The sequence below is a fragment of the Paroedura picta genome, chromosome 10 (assembly GCF_049243985.1).
Source record: "Paroedura picta isolate Pp20150507F chromosome 10, Ppicta_v3.0, whole genome shotgun sequence".
NCBI lineage: Eukaryota > Metazoa > Chordata > Lepidosauria > Squamata > Gekkonidae > Paroedura > Paroedura picta.
In genome coordinates, this window is record NC_135378.1 from 42,992,179 (window position 1) to 43,010,888 (window position 18,710).

At 41.5% G+C, this 18,710-nt stretch overlaps 1 pseudogene; it reads right to left on the bottom strand.

Annotated features, from left to right (window-relative positions):
• Positions 1–4,814: 4,814 nt before the first annotated feature.
• On the bottom strand, positions 4,815–16,934 carry LOC143820032 (large ribosomal subunit protein uL10-like; annotated as a pseudogene).
• Positions 16,935–18,710: the final 1,776 nt, after the last annotated feature.

Here is an 18,710-nt window from a genome sequence, read left to right on the forward strand (position 1 = left end):
CTGCATCAAGGAACATAATGGTTGACCTTTGTATATTTATTATATTTGAAGCATGGATATGTTGCTTTTCCACTTTAAACAGACTCCAAAGCAATGACCAATATGATTTAAGGCACTGTGTTCTATATTTGAAAGCAAGAGAGCTTTGTAAGCTGCTTTGAGACTCCTTCTGGGAGAAAAAGGCAGCATAAAAGAACCAACTCTTCTTTGAAAGTTCTGACTGCTAGACGTATTTGGATACTAAAATCTTAAGCAAATCTCTGTAGAAGACCCATTTCATTCAATGGTGCTAACTTCTCACAGGAAAATATTCTTAGGTTGCAGCTGCAATCATTCAGGTGAGGTACAACATTTCTAGGGAAAGGACAAGCAATGGCTATTTTAGGAATGCCTCTGTGGACAAACCATTTACATTCCTGAAGGTAGTCTGTTTCGTCTGATTTTGAAGAATGATAAGCGAAGCCTTTAAAAGAAGCTTTTGGGAATTACGGTATTACAGACATGAACTGATTCTGTCTTCAGCTCTCCAAATATGAGGAAAGCAAGACATACAGGGAGAGGAATAAAACCTTCAGAATCAAGGGCAAAAGTTTCCAAAGCTCTGAATTGCCAAAATTACTTGTGTTTTACTGGGAGGCCCTAAACACTGAATTAAGATAAATGAAGAAATTCATGGAACACAGTTACAAAATTTTACTTTACTCAAATGATGGATTGGTATTGCTGTCCAAACTTGAAATAAAATATGACAGTACTGGAATATCAGTGCCACCATAAGCAGAGTTACCCTTTACTAAGAGGACTGAAGCCAATGGCTTAGAAGAATATGACCCTGTTTGGGGTGGTACTGTTAGTCTACTTAATTATCTTGTGTGTGTGTATGTTTATATACACTCCTCCTGGCCTGAGCAACTACATCTCCTTGGAGGGTTTATCTCTCTAAATGATGAGAGCATTGGTTGCCATGGCAACACAGTCCTTGATCTACGAGCCACATATGGTCACCAGCAAGTAGACTATCTCCTTGATGAAAAGCATGAGTCAGCCTTCTCAACAGGACACATACTACTGGAAGTAGCCTGGAATTTAGTCATCCAAAAACTCATCTATCCTTCCCGGGAGCTCCTGGACTATGGGAATAACATGAACTAGGCTACATGCAACTGCAGATTGCCCCAGTGAAGTCTTTAAAGGGCTTGAAGAGAAACACCTTTTAGGACAGGATGTCCCATATATAAGCAGTGATGAGTCCTGCCCCCTGCATGATGTCAGTCTCAGGGTCACTGCACAACTCATGCAGGGCACTCTTCTTCTCCACCAGATGCTTGAACATAGCATAGCATAACTCCCTTTTTAACCCCTCCCCTTTCCCAGTTGGAAATGGGACCATGAAAAATTGAAGGCAAATGGAAGGCAAATCACTACTCTCTCTAAAAATACAGCACATTAGATAGAAATAGAACTAAATACAAAATGATGCACATTAAATCATTAGTATTTATTAATACTAAAAGCCACATCTTGTCCTAGAGATACGTGTAAACAAGATGGTAAACCAAATAGCTTCACTCTGTCAACAGCAGCAGACCATATAGCAACTGAAAAATTATAAATGCCACCAGCAGCCTTTAAAATCCCCTCCCTGCAGTTTGTTGGAAAAAGAGATTGGAAGTGGTCTGTGTACCTCCCTTGTCGGGGTCTGATTAGAAGGAAGGGTATCATTGCTCAGGAAACAAGGCAGTATCAGAGAATAGCAGGTGCACAACCATGCTGCACATTCCTTATCTACAACTTGTCTTCAAAGCTGGGAACACTAGATCCTTAGGAACTCAAAAGTTGAGCTGAACAATAAAAATAATGTAAAAGTTGTTAGTTGTTTTTTATGGTGCTCAATTTTATGGTGCTCAGTGCCATGCCGAGGGGCGACCCAGCCATGGTGGCAGCTGGAGAGCACCAAATGTGAGCCGGCAGTAGAGTGGCAGGGCAGCCCCCGAGGCAGCAGCCGGGGAGGAGGATGAGAAGGAGCCACGGCCCGGTACCGACTGATCCATGGACCGAGACCGGTCCCTGGACTGGGGGTTGGGAACCATTGATGTAAAACACACACATGCACACACACACAGATGTAGAACTTTATTTCATGAACTTTCAAAGCATATCATAGAACGCTCTTCTATTAATGTTATGTCAACAAAGATTTTTAAAAACCGAGGAACTTTGACATTAATTTAGGCTGAAACAGAACTAATGATTTAAATGAAGCAACATTGGACTTTAGCTATTTTAGATTTCCCCAGGAAAAAGTTAGGCTAACTTGGAGATCATCTTGCAGTTAGGCTAACTTGGAGATCATCTTTATAAGACTGCATACCCATAAGAATTTCAACACTTTTAAGTTAGTGTATGCACTTGCATGTTTGGAAGTAATATTAAAGAAAATGAAGAGGAGGTTATTCTAATTCAATAAACTGATTTTTGTTATTGACTATGCAGAATAGAGTGAAAAAAGTACTACACGAGGGAAAGATATTTAAACTTTATTTTGGCAAGTGCGTTTGTGGTGTGAGCAGAGAATTAAAGACATTATCTATTGAAGATTAGTCCAAATGTATATTTTGCAGTTACAAGAAAAAGTTTTAAAATCCAGAGAAGCCTTAATGGTTGGGGTTCTAAAGTGGGGGCAGCAGAAGATGTTGGCAGAAACACAAGGGAGGGTAATGAGAGAGGGAAGGATTTAGTGATTGTTCTGAAGGAGGCAGGACTGCTGGATAAAGTCATAGGAGATCAAGACTGAGATAGGGGAGAAGGCTGAAGTCACCTTAGTGAAGGTGATGTATGTGGTGCAGAAGGCTTGGGAATCAAATCTTCCTAGCAAAGAGGTTGGAGAATGATGTAAGGGAGATGCATATTTTCCTGTTCCTTGCAGCACTGCATGGTCAGTGCTCAGAGGCATGATGTTGGATACCAGTTTTGGGTGGAACTGAATACAGAACTTGGGGGGCTAAGATAATCCCTATTTATCAGTGAGACCCTTTGGGTCTCATTAAATTGCTCAGATGACTAGCCTAATTTCTGAATGGAGATGATCCCATCTTTGTTAATTAACTCAGGAAATCTCCTATCTGTTAGCTAGCATATGTGATTCTCCTGTTCCCGCACCCACACACACACATTCTGTCCTCTGCATAACCCTATGAGAAGCAAAACACTCTAATTTCCCTCAAGGGTTAATAGGATTATTAGTAAGCCTGTTCCAGCTCACAGGCATCTATGCTTTGGGCCTTCCTGAAGATTCCATCCTTACCTCTTTCAAGACTAGATTCAAGAATGTGGTAATTGTTTAATGAAAATGAAGAAGTTCTTATATTCTGCCCTTCTCTACCAGGAGTCTCAAAATGGCTTACAATCGCTTTTGTCTCCCCCTCAACAGGCACCCTGTGAGGTAGGTGTGGCTGAGAGAGCCCTGACATTACTGTTAGGTCAGAACAGCTTTATTACTGCTGTGGTGAACCCAAGGTTGCCAAACTAGCTGCACGTCGGGGAGTGTGGAATATAAATATAAATATAATTAATAAGATAAAAATAAATACATTGTCACACTACAAGAAGGTAATTTATCTAAAACGAGGTACCAGATGTATTAAAAAGAACAGTTAGCTTTTTAAATTTCTCTGTTGCTAAGCTGTGCTGCAGAGATACTTTTTAAAAATTTTGGAATAAACCTTTATATATTTGTACAAAGGTCTGCTTTATTTTTTGTGCTCAAGGACCACAGGACTGAGTACTGCTCAAGTAGCAAAACGTGGTAACCCAGTGGGACACCCTGTGAGGAATATGAGGCTGATAACCCAGTTATTTTCAAGACAGTCTTGGTATCTGAATATCATTTCTGTGGGTCCCAGTTCTGTAAGTATGGTGGCATGTCAAAAGAGATAAAAGATTTTTCCACACAAAAAAGTCACAAAAAAGCTACAGTGCTCAAAAAATAAATGCCAGGTTGTTCTCTTTAACTCTCCTTTCATACTCTGCATGTCTGTGCATATAACCTCCTGACATTCCTATTATCTCTCATTTACTCATATGTATTGCATTATTCTGTCGTGAGCCATTTCCATAGAAGGATGCTGCCAAAGCCTCTGGTTCACTCTCTCTGGTGAGAGTTCTGTCACTTTCCAGCATACAAAGAAGCTTTGAGAAATGAGATTTGCATCCTTATGGGATAAAGATGCTAGCAAAGCTTGAACATGCAACAGGTCAATCATTCTGGCCCCAAGCCATTGTGAAGCTTATGGGAAATCATATTTGTTGTGTATCAAAGAATATTTATTTCAACATGTATTTGGATCAAGTTCAACATCTATAAAGGAGCACTCACTGTCCATTTTGTGGCACGCTCTGTGATCATGCCTCCTACTGTAACTTTCAGTGTACATAATCTGTTTAAAAAGAGATGTTGCCTGCTTACTTCCATCTTTTAAGAAGTGCACAGTATCAAGCACATGACTCAAATTCCACTTCTGGAGTGTTTATCAGCTGGAAAGCCAGCATTAAATATTACAGTAAAGGGCTCAGAAGATTCATCAGGGGGGGGGGGATCAGTACTATTTTGTGAATCAGGAAAATTCTAGTTAGCCCTTACAATAGTGGACAAGCTACCTATATTATATGGAATTTTTTTACACATCCGTTTTGAAGGAATTGTATGTTGACTGCAGTCCTACTCACACTAATTTGCTTTAAAAAAAGAAATAGAGAGGAGATCTTTATTCTTATTCTTTCACTCTTCTCTGGCCAGCACATAACAAAACCAGCTGTTAGTCAAACAGACCAAATCCCATGTCTCCATGAGATTTTTCAGATTCTTCTTTCCCTTCATCCTTAGCTGGAGATGCTGCAGTGGGGGCAGCAGTTTGAGCGGCCACAAAAGTTGAAGGATCAGATAGGAAGGCCTTCACAGAGTTGTCAGTTTCCACAGCCACAGCCAAGACTTGTTTGCACCCACTGTTGATAGAATGGGGCATGGAAGCAACAGTGGGTAATTGGTTTACAGGCAAATATTGGCAACATTACAGACACCTACCAGGAAATGCTTGTGCAAGGCCTTTTCAATGAAGTCCAGAACTTTGAGATTGTAAATGCTGCCATTTTCAAATACCTGCTGGCACTCACTTTGTCTTCAGTCTTGATCCATTGCACAACACTGAAGGTTCTGTGGTGATGCTCAAAGCTTGGGGAAATGATATCGTCTTAGAGCCCAACCCTGTGTTCCGAACAAACACGGTAACATCACAAGGCACAATGGCACCAGCACATGCAGAAACTGGCAGCTTATTGTTCAGTAACATGTCCCTGATTTCCATCAGATCCTCCTTTATGAACACAAAGCCTATGTTGCCATGGATATGAGGATGAAGCTTGTTTTCCAGATGTCCTTGGAAAGCCTTGTACATCATGGTGTTCTTCCCCATAAGAATTATGGGTTTCCTATGCAGAGGTCCAGCCCAGCCTTGCAGCCACCACACATCTGGACCCAACTTTTCTTGGGGAGAGAAAGCTGAAGATTGGAGCAGTTATGATTTGAACTGTGGTCTTGAGTCATAAAATTTATGCATGCTTACCACTATGCCTCCACCATTTACAACTGGGCATGCTTTGAAAGACTAATGAAAAAGAAGCTGTTAGCAATGTTCTGTGTTAGATGAGCTGATCACCACACATTAAAACAAACAATTAATTTGTTCTGCAATGCTGTAAATCAGCTGGGAGTGTTTGTTGCTTTTAATTTGTTGGAATTTTAGTCTTCTACAAATCAAATTAGTAATCATGTATCTTGTTAGGCAAAATTCTAAGGAATCTGCAGTTGATGGGCAGTTAGGCAGCAGTGCCTGAGCTCTTCCTTGCTCCAAGGGTCAGCTTTTTGCTAACAAGATGCAATCGCCAGAAAAGGAGAGAGCCTAAGGGTGTGAATGCAACAGACATGAGAATTATACATTCCATGAAGCTCATCAAGCCTTCAAAACACTGTACTTTATGAGTTTATTTGGATCCCAGCCATGTCGTTTTAAGCTCTTGATTGTGTCTCATTATGCAGCGGCATTAAAATAACGGGAGCAGAGAAATCTCCTAGCTACACTGATATTCATGCACAAATATGAACTGATCTTGGAAAGTCTTATTCCTACAAACAACATTCCTTTCTTAAGCATGGATTTTGCTCATCCTTAGGTATTCAGATGGCATGGTATCATGGCATGTTTTTCTGAATGAAGCTTTTGCAATCTTCCTTCCTTGAATTGTAGTGGTATTCAGCATTCAATCTTCAAAATGTAATTTCAGAAATTCTAAACTTGGGTGTGATGTTTCTACATCCTTGTGGAATAACTTCCTGAAAATAATGTGATAAAAAAAAAGGCAAGCCCACACATATCTCATATAAGGAGTAAAAACTCTGCCATTTATTGAAATTTAACAGCAATTTTTGAGACATTTTTGATTTATTGTTGATGCATTATCATATATCTAATTCCAAATGGAGCCACAGACTACGGATTAACAGACTCACAAAATGGAACTAGGGACACATAGGAGGACATTTTCTGTCAACAGTAAGAAGTCCTAGATTTGCAGAAAATCTGAAATCTTTAAAAAGTGGTATTAAGCCTTCCCCTACAATAATTTAAGCATGTTGGTGGTTATCCATGGATTATTATGTAACAACCGGCAATGGTTTTTCTTGCCATGTAATACCTCATCCTACCCTTTTACAACACTATGATGTCCTGCCAAGATGCTCTGCTATACTATGATTAGAAACTGATTAACTGCTGGTCCTTTATGATTTTTGTTGAATATTGTAATGTTTACATTCCGCAGTGCTAAACAATATTAATTTTAGCTATATATTTGTGTTTATCAGTAAAAGCAATTTTAAATATTTTGATTTCAATAAAGTTGTATACATTTCCTCCAAAGAATTCAGAGTGGAATCGCAGCATTCTTCATAACAATATTGTTCAAATGGGTTAGCTTGACTAGGTTACAACTACCATTTTGGCCAGAAATAGCAAAAAAAGGGTGAGAGCAGGGTTTACCTTTCTAATTTCTGTGCCCATGCAGACAACCTTCTGGTACAACTCAGCCACCATGGCAAAACACACCGCCAGGACAATATCTCCTGTGGTTGAAAGGCCAATCTCAAACGGCTTAGCAACTGCATGGTATGAGGTGGTGCTGGCCAGGTACCACAAGGCTGCACCCACCCTCTTATCCACTGGGACTGCCTCTCCAATCTCCCTCAAAGCATGAAAACTAGCTCTTAGAAAGTGCTGCATGTCATCTGAAAGTTCAAGAGCCACTGGTCATTGCTCCATGCTGTGATGATAAAGTTGTCCCACCAGTCCATGCTTCTTTTCTTGGTCCACATTCTCTTGGGGAAACACATTTCAGTCAACCCAAACCATTGCCTCTTTACAACATGCCTCAGAAGGGCCATCAGCCACTGGCCAGGCGGGGGAGCCATGGACATGGCCCAGCATGATCTCCACTGGCATCTTCTTTGGAGCACATGCTGAATATAAAAGGTGTAGTCATCCCTCAAAGCCATTGAAGTCACTGTGGTCAGGTTGATGATCATGTTCAACTGAGCCAGAATGGCAATCATCCTCTGATCCACCACTGTATTTAGTCATCGCTGCCCTCTCCTCTCCCACCTAGGCCAAAACAGAAATGGTGGCAAGGCATGGCCAAGGCAGGAATAGCAGGGAGGGGTGATGGAGCTCATGGTCATTGTGCAGAATTCTGTTTGGTCAATCAGCAAATGTTGCCAGTCAGAAGACAGGTGTGAGGGTGGAGCTGACATCACAAATCTATTTTGTGCATCTTTGATCAAGAAAATCGCAATGGGAAGGAGCGATTGCACAAAAAAAAACATCTCAGCCTTTCTAAATTTGGATTGTTGTGATGGATTTGTGTTATAATGCAATTATGGCAATTAATTAAAAATTAAACTTAGAATTAAAATTTCATATTTGGTGTTGGGACGCTTGGATAAGAAAAGAAGGCACTAGCAAATGACTGGTTGTTGACAACATGTGAATTTGATTGATAAGCCAAACTGGAAAAAATGGCAGGGAAAAAAGCCAGAAGACCAGATTTCCAGTCCATCGGCTGGCTCCTGCGGAAGCACCAATCCAGGACCAATCCAGGCCACAAACTGGGCGGCAGCACAGCTTTGTGCCTTCCATGTGGTAAAGGTCACTATCAAGATCATCCAATTAATTTCATGCAGCTTTAACTGGGTATCCCCAGTGCTAGATTGATGTTATACCACTATGTACCACAATTACAAAGTTGACTGGTGGTGAAGTTCCCAGAAGAGTTACACCCAATGACTGAAAAGAAAAAAAATGTAACTCTTCTTAGGAATGCACTGTAAGTTATCATTTGACAAAACTGATCAGTAACTTCTGTCATAATCCAGTCTACCCTTTCTAACAGAGACTAGTATGATTTAGGCTACATGACTGTGGTGGGCACCTATCCTTGTAAAACAGAGTTTAACAAATCTACCAATTTGGGGGTTTTAATTGTTATTCTGTGTCTTGTACCCATAATTTTATATTCCTCAATATTTATGCAAAATACCTTCAGCAGAAACATGAGGGGGGAGGTGTTGCAGCATTTTGTTATCTTGGCCTCTTTCCTACTGGCACATAACCTTTGACTAATTTTTGATGGTATATGAGCTGAAGAAAACATACAAACAAGACTCCTATCTGAATGAAACCATACTTGCTTAAAAAATACGGCATCCAAATCTGAATATGCCATAGTGACTAGTGCCTTTCAAAAAAGAAGAAAAGAAAAAGAAAAGATAATTGTACCTTTGTGCTCTGTTATCTTCCTCCAGGAGAATTTTGAACACTGTCCTGCTGAAGCTTTTCTCATGGTGTTGCTTTATCTTCTTTGTTGAATATTGATGACCTCCTGTAGCGGCATCTTTCCTTCTCATTCCATTATGCAGTCTACAGGATATCAAGCTCTGCATATTTTTCCTAAATATTTTGTTGAAGGTCACTACTGACATCTGGAAGACAGCAGAAATAACTTTATGCTATGCTTCACTTGCCAAATATGGAGGACAAAAACTTCATCTTTCTGTAAAAGTGTTGCTAGTTCTAGACTTTGGAATTTTGCACTCTAGCAGTGCAATTCTAGAAGAGTTGCACACTTCTAAATCTGTTGAATTCAATGGATTTAGAAGGGGAGATTCTGCTTAGGACAGCCCTATAGAAAAATCTATAACTTACTCAGTACTCTCTGATCATTCATAGACTGTTACCGCATGAGGGATTTGGCCTGACTCACCACTTGTTGCAGATTGGGCCAAGTTCCCTATGCCACACAATGCCGGCACCAGTCTGGGGCAGTCCCGGGACTTGCACTACTCAGGCCCTTGGTTGACCTGTGGCAAGGGAATGAAGATGAATCAGTGTTCTCTTCTTTGCTGTGGGGCTCATCACGGCCAGTGTGGGGCCTGGCCTGCATGTCTGTGGTGCTTTAGGAAGCTTTGGCCTGATCCTGTGTTGAGCAGGGAGTTGGACTAGATGGCCTGTGTGGCCCCTTCCAACTCTATGATTCTATGAATTGGGCTGTCCCGGCTGAGCCCCTCCCTACCCACACCCAAGTGGGAGCACACATCCGGAGTGGACAGGGTGCAGAGGGCCAAATGTTCCCCCGTATGGAGCCAAGAAGAGGTGGGACAACCTACCCCTTCCCAAAAACCAGGCAGCAGCGCAGTGCAATGGCTTCCTTGCAGTAAACATCACCAATGGAGGTAGGAACATATTTACAATACCCCTATCATCCAACCAAATCCTTCCTTATTACACAGTGCTGAAGGCTATATGCTGTACTCATTTGCTTTGCAGTTGTCTATCTGCATTATTATTATAAAACCAGGACTGTGTATATATATTTTTTTCCTTTAGGTTAAATATAAGTGAGAAAAAAATGTAATTGTTTCACCAACAGTCAACAGTTTCAAATAGACCACAGCAACTGTAGAATGTGAAATAGCAGGGAGTGAACTACAAAATACAGACCCACACTGCAGTATTGTTCACTGCATGGGATATTATAGTTTGCATGCATTATTTTATGCACATGTGCTAGATGCTGAATTCATGTGTCTCTTGTACCTGCCCTGCTGGAGCTCTGGGAGAGGTGTTGATCCCAAAGGAAAGACGATTCTAGAAACTCTCACTAAGTAAAGCTGAAGAAATATTCCCCAAAGGTCAAAATAAGGCCAAAGTAGTGCTTTTATTAGGGACAAGTCCCAAGAAATTACAGTTCTTGGTAAATAAGAGCAATTAGAGCTGTTACAAGAGCCTCTTGTGGCGCAGAGTGGTAAGGCAGCAACATGCTGTCTGAAGCTGTCTGTCCATGAGGTTGGGAGTTCGATCCCAGCAGCCGGCTCAAGGTTGACTCAGCCTTCCATCCTTCCGAGGTTGGTAAAATGAGTACCCAGCTTGCTGGAGGGTAAACGGTATTGACTGGGGATGGCACTGGCAAACCACCCCATATTGAGTCTGCCATGAAAATGCTAGAGGGTGACACCCCAAGGGTCAGACATGACTTGGTGCTTGCACAGGGGATACCTTTACCTTTACCTTTAGAGCTGTTACATAGAACACACTGAGCTGCTTTATACTGAATCAGACCCTGGGTCCATAAAAGTCAGTATTGTCTACTCAGAGGCTCTCTAGGGTCTCAAGTAGAGGCTTTTCATCTACTGCCAGATCCTTTAGTGGGAGATTCCAGGGATTGAACCTGGGACATCCTGCATGCCAAACAGATGCTGTAACCACTGAGATACAGCCCCTCCTGTATTTTCATGTGCCTTGGCCAGAGTATGCACAATGGGAGCACAACCAACCAAAGGTCCCAAAGCAGCTCACAACAATAAAAATACAAAGTATAATTAGGGATGCCAGTCCCCAGACAGGACCTGGGAATCCTCTGGAATTACAGCTCATCTGCAGACTAAAGAGATCAGTTCCCCCGGAGAAAATGGCTGCTTTGGAGGGTAAATCATACTCCACTGAAGTCACCTTCATCCTAAATCCCACTCAATTTTGGATCCATCCCAAAGTCTCCAGGTATTCCCCAACCTAGAGCTGGTAATCTTAAATACAATAGAAGAAAAGAAAAATACAGTCTAAAAATGTGGATAAATAAGGGTAACCAATTTAGCATTGGGTCAGCTTTACCAAGACAAGTGAAGGACCAACTGCCTTTTCCCTTTCTCTTAGGTTGACACCCAAGGGATCACACATGCAGCCATATCAGCTTTTTTGTATCTATAGCCAGGAAATATGAAAAACAAACTTTGATGTTGCTTTGAAGTTACAGCTGGCAGTAGTGCTCCTCTTAATCAGCTCTCCATGCAAAAAACTACTTTGCTTGAACCTCCACTTTCCTCCATGCAAGAGTTCTTTTGTTTCATTTGCCGATTTTTTCCCACCTCCACACTAATATGAAAAAGTCTCACAATTGCACCCAAAATAATTAAAACAACAACAACAAAATATTATCAAATCTATATGTTGTGGAATAGGAATAGGAATAGGAATAGGAATAGGAATAGGAATAGGAATAGGAATAGGAATAGGAATAGGAATAGGAATAGGAATAGGATAAAATACACATGTCTCCTTCAAACCATCTTTACCTGGTAGATAGGGCCAATGTCACATAAATTCAAATAATTTATAGCTAGCCACATAATGTACCACTAGTCTGAACAATAAATATCAGACTTGCTGTTACTTGCTCCTGCTTCCATGAACAGATTTGTCTTGTTGCCTAGGATGATTGCATATAGAACTATAGCGCATTTCTAGTCTTCCATCTTTATTTAATCTACTACTACTTATTTCCCAAGGCTGGTGTGAGGACAGGCTAGGTCCCCCAACTCAAACACACCATGGCAATAACTCAAATGGCATGTCAAGCCTCCCCCAGAAGGATCTGTGATGATATCTAGTCTCTTCCTGCCCAGGGTCACACCAAAGCAACACTGGGCCAAATGGTCAGATCTACATATCTTTTCTATTTCTTGGCCAGAATGCTTCAAAGGTGCCTTGCTGGGTATAAATGGAAATGGTTGCTTAGTCCAACGGCCTCATTCTCGCAGATCCTAATTTCCACTGGGACGGATCCTGCTAAAGAACTACAATTAACACGAACCTTGCCTGTCTCCCAGCTGTAGGGGGAGACAAGATTAGACAGGGTCTTCCTTTGCTTTCTGTCACACAGTGTCTCTGTACTGATTTACTGATTTATGTAACTCTGGAATGATTTTTAAGTAAATCCTTTTCTTCTTTCAACTCTCTGGTCCCAGCATGGTTATTGGCTCTCTGCAATCGGTAGGACTCATGGAGGTTTAAGTGGACCCTCCTAAACCTTTCATTACATGGTGGCAGAAAATTGGGGATCTGATCCAGAGGCCCTGTAGTAACCTCATGGTGTGTGACACAGAGTAAAGCCACAGGGGGGTTTGTTTTCTCTAGTTAGCAATGAGTGCTCAAGGAGGGCAGCAGGCTCTGGAGAGAGATACAGCTCAACTTGATGTCACGATGGATGGTGAGCAGCTGACAGCAGCCCTGGTGTGGGTGGTCTGAGAAAGTGGAGCCAGCATCCTGGTGGCCAGTCCTCGGCCAAGCAAGATACCTTGAGAGGATGGGGCTGAGGAATCGGACATCTCAGACAGCTGTTCATCCTTTGAAATAAAGGGGAGGAGAGAAGGGAAGTGATATTCCAGAGGCTCTCAAAGGTCAGGAACTGGCAGAGCAAAGGTTGACTGGTTGGTGGCCCTGACAGAGATGCTTTGGTTCTTTCAAACATGAAGAACATCAATAAACATACACTAGGGGTGGGAGAGGGAATGGAACTCTGCCCTCAATGTACTTAAATCCATTTGTATGGATGTATAAATCCTGTATTTCCACAATGTTCCCGACTGTACAGACATTCTGTGCATAGAGTGGGGATAGAGTTTTCAGAACATGTGTTCTTTATCCTCTTTTGCAATGTAATAGTTTCTGTATTTCTTAGTTGGTCTACGGCCAATAACTGTACGGATGGACTGTACTAAAGGGAGGTAGATAATGGAGGGCTAAAATTTTCCTGAAAACAATATGTCTCCAACATACTGCATTTCCTAGCTAACTCCTTAGTTGCATGTCTGGATCAAGATGGAGCAAGGCCAGAACTTGGCAGTCACAAACAGGACTCTCCTATTGATGTGAGCAGGAATCTGTTGGCAAAGAATCAAAGCTACTTTAATTTGGACTATATTGTCAGTCAGAAGACATTATTGCACAATAGAAAAGACATTAGAAAGTAGTGATTGCTCCCATTAAATGTTCTAAAATATGAAAAAGCAGCCAGGAGTTTTGTATAGTACAGAATTGTGATTAGTTCATGACACTTAAAATCCCTGGTGAATCCTTTAGAATTATTATACTAAGGAGAAATATGTATATCAGTTGCGCACAAGGAACATGAAGATGGCACTTTGGAATCTCTAAGTTGTTTTAGCAGAATGAGACTTGAATATTGATTAATGTAATGTAAACCAACAAAACAGGTCTTGATTTCAAGTATATTTGTAGTACAATGAACTGCTTTATCAATCATTTTCAACAACATGTGGTTTCAGAGTAACTCCACTTGGATAGCATTTATTAAGTCAATGCACTGTCACTTTATTTGCTGTTGAAACAGCTTACATTTAACATATGGGCTTTTATTTTAAAAGCCAAATAATAGTAGATTGATCATACCCAAGTTAATTTGTCTTCATTTACCCCTCACATATGAGAAAGTGAGTTAAGGAGCTTTAAGAGTAATGGAGTGAGATGACTTGTGAGTTTTAATAGGTCTATGGCTGCTAAAACATGTAAAACTGGGTGAGTTTATGACTCACAAACCCAGAAAAATGTTATGTGGCACAATAGAAAGCCTTGTTCAACCCACTATCTCTGATCGTTCTATTGTAGTCCAATCTCATTTTTCATTCCACACCCATGCTTGGATTGAGAGAAGCACAGCTGTTTCCAATGGGACATGACTTCTTTACCCCTCTTCTTGTAACAGCCTGTTGTCCCCCAACTGAAATATACATGGGGCACACTTTATCAGAAATCCTTCAACCCACAGAAATATTTCACTGGACCCAACCCTTTCTTCTAGCCTTACCACCTCCAGATGAGGCCTGGACACCTCCCAGAACTATGACTTATCTCAGGATGACAGAGATTATAGCTTAGAGAAAAGGGTTGCTTTAAAGTATCTTAATTGTCTTTATATACTTTATTTGAAAAAAATTGAACCTCTATCATGAGAGCAAACAACCAGATGCCTGGGCACTTCCATAGGCATTGGAGCATGCTGGACGGCCTGGGCAGAAGTAAATACAATCAGGTCCGAGGGAGCACTTGGCTGTCACTGGAAGATGAAGGATCAATCTGAGCCATTGTGCTGTCCAAATATGGCTGTGGACAAGACGGAGGGAGGTGAGAAGGCAAGGAAGCTGGGGTGGAAAACCTCAACACGAGCAAGGTGGCGTGTGTGTGAGAGAGATAGCAGGTTTGCACTCTCCTCAGGAACCATGGTAAGAATCAGAGAAGACTTTGGAGGATGGGGTGGCAGGAGGGGCAGTCTCAGGTACTGCAGGAAAGTCAACATGGAAGAGGGAGTACCTTCTACATACCAAAGGAAGAGGAGAGTAAGAGTTGCCAGATGTTCACTGCAGCCACTCTGCAATAAGGCTACAAAGGCATAGAGCACAGAAGGTGCGGGTCCAAAGGCCAATGTGAGGGCATGTTTATGTTCAAGTAGCTTGGACCCTGGTCTGTGAATTAGTAGATAAGTTGTCAAAATCCAGATACTCATGAACCTCAACATTTTATATAAAAAATCAAATAAAGTTAAAAATGGGTGGAATTCCTAAAATAAATCAGTAGTGCAAGTTTAATAGCAACAATTAATGAAGCTACATATGTACAGAACTTTGAAACAACACTTGATTCTAAATTACTTTACATTGTACAATGTAGAAAGTTCTAAAGGTCTCTCTTCAGTGTTGGCATTTTGCTGAAGTACCATTTATAATTAACACAGGTTGAGAAGGTGCCATTGTTACAAGAGAGAATAGAAGCTTGGAGATACTGAGAATGAAAAACACAGAAGTGTTGGACCAGTCAGCAAGATTTTCCGCTGTTAAAAAAAGTAACTCTGGTTATCACTGGTGCATACCAGTGCTTCAGGCAGTAACAAAAGGAAAGAAAAGGGTTTTCAATACTCTTCTGGTGCAGTTTTCCACTTCACTCACTAAAGCCTGAATGTGTTTGTCTCTAGTTGGAACCTTTTGTTTCTCTTCCTATCAAATACAAAGAAGAATTATTCTTGATTTTTCTCTAAGTAAATTAAATATTTGAAAACTGTTATCAATGTCTTCCTTCATGTTCCCCTTATCTAGTCTAATTTAGTTATCTTTCTTTCAACCAGCAAGAGTCTTCTGTTTTTGTTGTTGCTTATAAAACACTAAACGCCACATTTAAAAAAAACATTCTAATAATTTTACTAGTTTTACATAGAATTTCCTGGAGAAAATATGTTTTAATGATCCCTGTCCCCTGCTTTTCCAACAAAATAAGAGATCACATTGCAAGTTCTAGTGGAAATTTTCCAGAGGTATTTGTTAGCATACATACATAGAGCATTAAAATTCCAGTTTCCTTATTTACTTTTTCCTGTATTAGTATAGTTTGTAAACTTAAGAAAATAGTATGTCTGTTTTCTGTTGGCCAACATGGTTATAATGATTCCGACCCTATTTTCCATTTCAACAAAAACAAAAATGACACAGTCAGCTGATGTTGAGTGTTCAGCACTCTTCTTTTCAAATCTCATTTAATTTTATTGCAGATTTTCTTTGTTGTATCTCCTTTTAAGTTTATAGAGCAATTAAAATGTCTTTGCAGTTAGGGTGAAGGGGGAGAAGGAGGAAAGAAGCAGACAGTGCGAATTTAAGAACATTTTCCATTGATCAGACCTGCATAACATCCTCAATAAATGTGTTTTGCATTTCTCTCATTACTTACGTGAAAATCTTGTAGTAATTTCCAGATTATCTTTTCATGTGGGTTAGCAAACTTTTCTGTTGCCCTGTGCACAGCTTTGACAGGGCCACAGTAAACATTTTATAAACAGCTCTCTTTGAAAATTAAAATGTGACGACACCTAAAAGTAAGGATCCCAGGCTAAAATAGTAGTGTTTGTTAGATTGAATCAGCAGTATAGCAGTTGCAACTGGCAAAGTGTACACAGTGAGCTTTCCCCCACCTTTCTGCAAGCTAAATGATCAAAAGTAAGAAGTGTTTGGAAGGTCTGTTATCTGCTGAGTACCTTGTGTAACCAACTTCTAGATGGTGCCTGGAATTCTCTGGAACTGAAAACTGGTTCCTCTGGAAGAAATGGCAACTTCAAGACCGTTTACGCACTGGGAACTTCACTGCCCCAGCTCCCATGCAGGAGCACAAATTGGGGGCAGATGAGGCACACCTGACCAAATGCTCCCCCATGTGGGTACAGGAAAAGGTGGGGCAACCGGCCACGACTAAATCTCCAGCCTGCAGCCAAGCATGAAACCTCCAGTGCAGTCCAAGGGAAGAGAAATACAGTATCACATTCCCAGTTCTTCTTACAGAAAACCGAGCTCTTCCCTTCTCCAAACTCTACCATCCCCAGGCACTATCACCAAATTTCCAGGAACTTCCCGAACTGGAGGAGGGAAGCCTGTTGGCACCCTGGAGACACTCTTGAGTTTTCATTCTTCTCTGCAAAGGAAATCTGCCAGCTTACCCCATGTTTCGATATCACTGGCATGTGTATTCTCACACCCAAGGTAGTGCAACAAAATTCGAGTCCGATGGCACCTTTAAGATCAACAAAGATTTATTCAAGTTGTGAGCTTTCGTGTGCATGCACACTTCCTCAGACTTGATCCTAGCTAGTGGTAGTCTGTAGAGCACAAATCAGTCCTTATCACCTATGTCAGGGCATGCAATAATGTGAAGGTCTGCCCAACATATTATATGTCTTTCTGTTTTAACTCTGATTTATAGTGATTTACTTTGATTTATAGTGGGTTAAATTCAGAACTACCCCAGGGTGGGCAGGAGGAAATGATGGGTAGATGGGCAAGAAATACTGTGAACATATGCCTTCTGCATAGTCAATTCATTAGTCCAACTCGTTCAGTATTTTCTTCTCTGGATGGCGGCAGTTCTCCAGGGTTTTGGGCAGAGAATTGTGCTTCTATGGGAAGCAAAAATCCTTTCATTAGAGGTCCTAGGTCCTAATCTTAGATATGCAATACTGTAATTGGCTTTCAACATTTCAGCACTCATAAATAATCATAGAATCATAGAGTTGGAAGGGGCCATACAGGCCATAGTCCAACCCCCTGCTCAATGCAGGATCAGCCTAAAGCATCCAAGAAAATGTGTATCCAACCTTTGCTTGAAGACTGCCAGTGAGGGGGAGCTCACCACCTCCTTAGGCAGCCTATTCCACTGCTGAATTACTCTGACTGTGAAAATTTTTTTCCTGATATCTAGCCTATATCGTTGTACTTGTAGTTTAAACCCATTACTGCATGTCCTTTCCTCTGCAGCCAACGGAAACATTATCCTGCCCTCCTCCAAGTGGCAACCTTTCAAATACTTAAAGAGGGCTATCATGTCCCCTCTCAACCTCCTTTTTTCCAGGCTGAACATTCCTAAGTCTCTCAACCTATCTTCATAGGGCTTGGTCCCTTGGCCCCAGATCATCCTCGTCACTCTCCTCTGTACCCTTTCAATTTTATCTACGTCTGTCCGGGTGAGGGTCTAGCTGAGGGTCTAGTTGAAGGAAAATATACTTACCTTGAGGAGAGTGCGTACAGGAGCGGCTCGAGAGCGGCGGGGTTAGAAGGCAGACAGGTGACAAGTGGAGCACCGGAGATGGCAGGCCGGCGGAGCTGTGGAGGAGAGAAGAACAGACATGAAAAGTTGAAGGCTGAGAGCATCAAAAGCAGCGGAGAAGCCTCGCCCGGACTTAGGAACGGCGTAGAAAGAGAGTCAAGCACAGGAAGAGTCAAGCACGGGAAGAAGAACGCCCCACAGCGGTTGCTGGAGCGGATGCACTAACCGGCAGCCGGCCTGGGACGCTGGGGGAGCGTTTGCAACAGGGCCCGTTATGCGGAGTTCCTCAACGCAGCAGGGCATGACCTCGGGTGCGCCAGCTAAGAAGCGGGGCATGGGAGCACCGGGAAGGAGAGTGGGGCTAGTAAACGCTGAGGAGGATGCTGTGTTCAGGTTGTGTTAATACTCAACTTTAGCTTAGGACATTTCCGAAATCCTAGGCTTTTAAAAAAATTGAAGACTTTTCATTAAAATACAGAGCAAGGATTGCTGAAATGAGCCACTGACATTTACTTTAGCAAGTTGTTTCAGATACTTTGAATCATGGACTGTTTCTGCCAACTGTTTCTTTAGATTAACCAACAGAAAAAGGGCAATGCTTCAGCTGCTCTTAACTTTTGTAAATCCATGTACATGAAGGAGCAATGTTTTAAAGATAAAATGTTATTGGCAATCTTG